This window comes from Podarcis melisellensis (genome assembly GCF_964234715.1).
Source record: "Podarcis melisellensis genome assembly, chromosome: 16".
Lineage (NCBI taxonomy): Eukaryota > Metazoa > Chordata > Lepidosauria > Squamata > Lacertidae > Podarcis > Podarcis melisellensis.
In genome coordinates this window covers 24,692,255-24,698,254 of record NC_138533.1, presented here as the reverse complement: position 1 = coordinate 24,698,254, position 6,000 = coordinate 24,692,255, and the positions used below count along the sequence as shown (strand labels likewise).

General features: G+C 45.9%; 1 protein-coding gene across 1 annotated transcript in view; it reads left to right on the top strand.

Annotated features, from left to right (window-relative positions):
- The first annotated feature begins 2,988 nt into the window (after nucleotides 1-2,988).
- The window catches only part of POLE (DNA polymerase epsilon, catalytic subunit), an 81,349-nt gene continuing 78,337 nt past the window's right edge, over nucleotides 2,989-6,000 (top strand). Inside the window, exon 1 of the mRNA XM_081892187.1 lies at nucleotides 2,989-3,046. The gene's annotated coding sequence lies outside the window, so the exon portion shown is untranslated. The remainder of the gene's footprint in view (nucleotides 3,047-6,000) is intronic.

Below are 6,000 nucleotides of genomic sequence, written 5' to 3'. Positions count from 1 at the left end.
TCCAGCCAAGCAATTTTTGAGCAAAACAGCAGTCAGTAGACTTAGATCAGGGGTCAGCAAACTTTTTCAGCAGGGGGCCGGTCCACTGTCCCTCAGACCTTGTGGGGGACCGGACTATATTTTGCGGGGGGAAATGAACGAAATCCTATGCCCCACAAATAACCCAGAGATGCATTTTAAATAAAAGGACACATTCTACTCATGTAAAAACACGCTGATTCCCGGCTTTTCATTTTACTTCATCTTTAGCAGTTTACATATATCATAATTTCTAACCATTTTTTTCCACACCTACTTTTTTAAAAAATCACATTTTATCACTTATAAAATACACTATCTTCTACTTCTAACCCTATCTCCTATATCCACTTCCAAAGCTATTCTAAGATTTAAATATTAACATATTTTTTCAAATATTCCTTAAACTTCTTCCAATCTTTTTCCACCGTCTCTTCTCTCTGGTCTCGGAGTCTCCCGGTCAGTAAGGTCGCGAATATAAGTCGCACTTTAACTTTTCCCAGTCCGAATTTGGGGGGAAAGTAAGGCTTATATTCAGGCCAATATGGTAAGTTGCCATTTGCAAACAGGGATAGAAAAGCACCTCTCTCTTTCTCTCTTGAGACCCTGGAGACTCGACTGCCCATCAAAGGAGACATAGCTGAACAATATAGGGTGACGCTCTGACTAGCTAGGTGGAAGCTTCCTCTCTTTGTGTGAAATCAGGGGAATCAAAAGAATTTGTCCAGGTTTCAAGAGGGCAACCCAAGAGGGCAACCCAACAAAATATCCTGGCCCAGGAAGAAGCCTTTCTGATTCTTGTAATAATCAGGTGTCTGGGCCAAGCTCAAAGCCAGAATTGAATTCTGTTATCTTTGAGAGTGGATTAGCCTGCCCTCTAGAGGCAATCTGGAGACAAGAGCAATCCCTGGTTCTCTGGCATCAAGAGTTTGCACATGAAAAGCATTCTGCCACCTATACAGCTCCTTCTCCAGAATCATGTTCTTACAGTGGCCAAACAGATGCCACAAGCAGGACCTGATCACAAGAGAATTCTCCCCTCCTGTAGCTTCCAGCAACCGGTATGTAAATGCATTACTGCCTCTGACCATGGAGGCAGAGCTTAGCCATTGTGGCTAGCAGCTTTGGATAGCCCTCTCCTCCCTGAATTTGTCCAATCCTCTTTGAAATCCACCCATCACTGCCTTCTTGTGGGAGTGAGTTCCACAGGTTAACTATGCACTTTGTGAAGATGTCCTTCCTTTGCTCTGCCCTGCACCTTCCAACATTCGGATTCACTGGAGTTACGATCGGCAGTTTCAGTTCCTTTCCTGATGATCCCGTTTGCCTTTTCCACAGCTGCCACACACCAGGTTGACATTTTCATCCAGCTGCCCCTGCTGATCTTGCCAAGTGGGGCTGATGGGGGAATCACAGTTTCAAACCTCTGGAGGGTACCAGTTTGGGAGGAAGCTGGCCTAGTGTGCCGAAAACACACAGCGATGTAAATGCCTTGGAGAAGGAGCTGGCCCCTGTCATTTCAGAAGAAGCCACAGTAGACCCTTAAGCAACTAGTTGGCTGGCTAATGGCCCCACATTCTAGAGGTCATGACTGTGGCAATCACACAGGGTCCCCGGACGTTTAAGGGTCTATTGATCCCTGTGCCACCACTGTGATTGCCTCCTCGCTGCCACCAACCTGTTTCTCTCGGGTACACACGGAGTCCAGACAGTTGTTAACATTAACAAATAATCAATTTTATTTTATAAGCATGAACAAGTTTATGGTTTCAGTTAATTTTTCTTGACAGTTTCTTAATCTTAGTTCCTTTACTGACCTATACATTCCTAACAACTTCAAACTGATTATCCCTGGGCCAGCAGGGGGATACTGTAGATAGTTATGCAAATGAAGGATTGAAAGTGACGTTCAGTGATTGGATAGTTTTAGAAAGTTGTTACAGTAACGTGGTACTGGAGCTCTATATAAGCAGGCTGACTGAGCCCTTCAGTTCAGTTCTGTCCTGGCCTGTGAACAAACAAGAACAGCTTGAAGAATCGCTGTGTCGTCTGATATTTTCACCCACAACTTAACACCAACTATATCTGACTCCACCTAACAGTTCCTCTCACTCTCTCACGTTAAAACTAGACCAACCCACAGACTTATCGTCCCTCTTCCTTCTCCAACTCCCAACTGATTCCTTAGCAACTCCAACTCTAACTCCTCCCCTTGGGTTCCCACTGGCCAATCACTTCACACTCATTTAACCCTTTCCTTATGACCCAGCATGATGTCACCTGGGAGGGCAAACGCCACAAGGACCAAGAGCCATTTGATCACCATGGGCTGCCAGAGACACAGCTGGAAAAGGGAGGAGGCAAAGGCATGACACCAGCATTACAAATGGAAAAACGAGGCGAGAGTACCCAGGACAGCTCTTGATCTTTTCATGCGCTATTTCAGAAAGCTCTCTCCAAACCTTGACTGAGGCCACATGACTCACGATGGGTGGTTCTGCGATTCAGGCAGTTGTGGGAAGATTAAATCAGGAACAGGGGGCCAATGGTAGGAAAGGATCCAAGTGTCTTTCTTTTGCAGCACTTCCCCTGCTCAATATACCCCCCCCCCATTTTTTTTCTCTGTGTGTGAAAAGGTAATGGGACCCCAAACTGCAGATGGACCAACTCTTGGATGAATCAAACCTACAGAGTCCAAGTCAAAGAAGCGCCCTCTGTTTGGTTAACAGCCTCTTCTTAATAAATAATGGTAATAATTTTATTATTTGTACCCCGCCCTTCTGACTGGGTTGCCCCAGCCACTCTGGGTGGTTTCCAACAAATATACAGTGGTACCTCGGGTTATATATGCTTCAGGTTACATACACTACAGGTTACAGACTCCGCTAACCCAGAAATAGACCTACAATTCCCAGAGTTCCTTGGGGAAAGCGGATTGATTGTTAAACTATTCTGGGATGGCGCTGAAGGGTCTGTCCATACCTGGCTGTTGCCAGCAATGTGCAGCATGTGGGTCATGCCACGATGAGTAGGAAGGTCTTGTTGGCCCTGATTATATTTCATGGAAATGCTAAATAAAATGATTGTGTGTGTGAGAGAGAGGGGGTTAATCAAACAACATTGTCTTTTAAGCATCTGTTGGAAACCTCCCTCTTTCTCCAAACCTCCTAAGTGGAGATTTTTATGCCAGCTGAGATCTGTATTGGATTTGAAGTGCTTTCCTGATATATGTAACTGCAGAAACTGCAATGGCTTCTTCTAGCTGATTTTTTTTATATACAGGCCATTGTTCTAACTGCCATTATATATGCAATTGTTTTACATATGATTTTATTGTACTGCGAAATCGCTTTGAGGGGCTTCCCAGGAAAGTGATCCATAAATGAAATAATAACATTCACAAGGAATAATAATTAACCACCACAAGCTCTGTTTCCCTGAGGACAGCGAGCTGCTTGCTGTACGCATGTTTTGAAACGAAGCTGATTGTGCGTAGCGCAGCTGAAATAAATCCGGTAGTATACATTTCTCCTAAGTTAAGGGGTCTTGTCTCCTCTTTCCTTCCCATTCAAGATGTCCTTCCAAAGGAGAGCATAGCTACTGGATCAGGCCAGTGGCCTCTCTAGTCTCACAGGGGGACAACTAGATGCCCCTATATATATATTTATTTTTTATTTTTTCCTTTTATCTCTTTTTTTCTTTTCTTTTTCCTTTCCTTTTTTAATTTTTTTTAATTCAAAATTATAACAAGACATATTATCCAAACATATCATCCTTGCCCCCCCCATTTTTCCTCCCTCCCCCCTTCCACACAAACCCCCACCCCCACCCCGACTTCCTTCAGTTCCAGTCTTTTGTTTCTCTGAGACTGCTGTTTTCTGCATGTTACAAAGTTGTATAGATCCTCAAACTATTTAGCTGATTATTATCAATAAAAAGTTGTTGAATGTTTAGTCAAAACCTGCCAAGGAGTCCAGTTCGCTTTGCTGCATCTTCAGATACTTTGTAAAGGGTTCCCATTCATCCTTAAAGTCACAGTTATCCTTGTCCCATAGCTTATATGTCAGTTTTGCCAATTCTGCATAGTCCATCAATTTTTCTTGCCATGATTCTTTAGTTGGGGTTTCTTCAGTCTTCCATCCTTGTGCTACCAGAACTCTTGCGGCTGTTGTCACATACATGAAGATGTTTTTCAATTTTTTTGGCAGGTCTTTCCCTACAATCCCCAACAAAAATGCCTCAGGTTTTTTAACAAATGTTAAATGGAACTAGATGCCCCTATAGGGAGCACACAAACAGGGCCTGAGCAAATCTCCCCTACTTGCGAGTCCCAGCCCCTGGGATTCAAAGGTATACTGCCCCGATGCTGGGGGTAGAAGATAACCATTGTGGCCAGTACCAGCGATAGCTTTGTCTCCAGGATTCCTGGGTCTCTGTGATGGCCTGGGACTCGGGCTCAGAACCAGAGGAGACTCAGTCTGCACCGGATCCTTTGCCTCAGGCATCATCTGAAGCAAGTCTGGGGCCTGATCCTGAAGAGTCCCAGTCTGAACAAGTTCCCCGCAACAAGCACCAGCTGGGCTAAGTCAGGGGCCTGAACCTGCCCTGGCTCCAGATGCGGGGATTACCTCGTTGCCTTCAGCTGGGCGATCACTTACAGCTGCTCCACTACCGGTTTGGTCAGGGGAGGCTGAGGCGGTCTCTGGGTCTAGTAACCCACCGACTTCTCCCGAGCTGCAGAGACTATGGTCTGAGAGAAGGAGAGACCTGAGTACTTGCAGGAGGAAAGCTCGCCTTTGGGCGAAACAGGGAGGTGAGTCGCTGGGGGATCAGGACCAGCTGCTACCCCAACAAAGATAATAGGCTGTCGGACCCCACCCCAGGTTGCAGGAGCAATATTGCTGTATGCTAGATCCTGCCTGAGATCCTGTACCTGTCCTTGCCTGGTTTCCTGCCTTGTGTCCTGCCTTAGCCATGTCAGACTGACTTCCAGCCGAACATTCGGATTCTGAACTGGACCTGGACCGCATTGCTCGGGTTACCCCCGGGGCCAGCACAGTCTCCTCTTTCCTCCGTTCCAAACTCCCCTCTGACAGCCTCACGTTTCGCCTTTCTGAGCTGCACACATTTGGCACAATCCACCCATAGTTGTCAACTTACAGATTTGAAAATAAGGGACTGGCAGCCTTGAAAATAAGGGACCAGCAGCCAAAATAAGGGACTTGCAGCCTCACCTGTTCCAGGCACTCCAGTCTTCCTGTCCTCCTGCAGTCTGATCAAACTCATGCTGGATAGCTTCGAGAACACTGTCCAACCAACTTTGTAACCAGAGGTTCAACTGAATAGAATCTGAAGCACATGCAGCACAAGGCCTATGCAGCCTCAACTTAAGATGGCTCCCCAGCCTGGCTTTGCACTGCAAAGTTTGCAGCAGCACGTGAAACAAAATGGCGTCCAGCATTCAAAAAACCCCTCAGCTTGCATTAACTAGCCACACACAAGGCATGCAAGCTCCACCCCCCAGTTGTTCTTAGACTTCTTATTGGGTGAGCAACACAGTTGGAGCCTCCCTCCTCCCTGGCTGGCAGGGAGGGAGAGAGAGGAGCTGCTTCCTTTGAAATTTAAGGGACATCATTTAAGGGACATCCATCAATAAGGGACAGCAGCGGGACATGGCACTAGAATAAGCGACTGTCCCTTCGAATAAGGGACACTTGACAGCTATGAATCCATCAATTTTGCAGGTCTGAGCAAATTGTATAATTGGTATATTTTGTCTAATTCATTCTGTGATTAAAAAGACCACCACCACTCCAAAAAAAACCCACTTTCCCAGAATTTGTTCTGGTGGTCGTGGGGAAGAGCATGGAGTAACCAGGGTGCTGAAGCTGCCTCGATTCCTTCAGAACAGCTTATACAGCAACAACTAGAAAAAAATCGCTCTTTAAGTGTGATAGTACCTTCCCTGTGGAACTCCCTGCC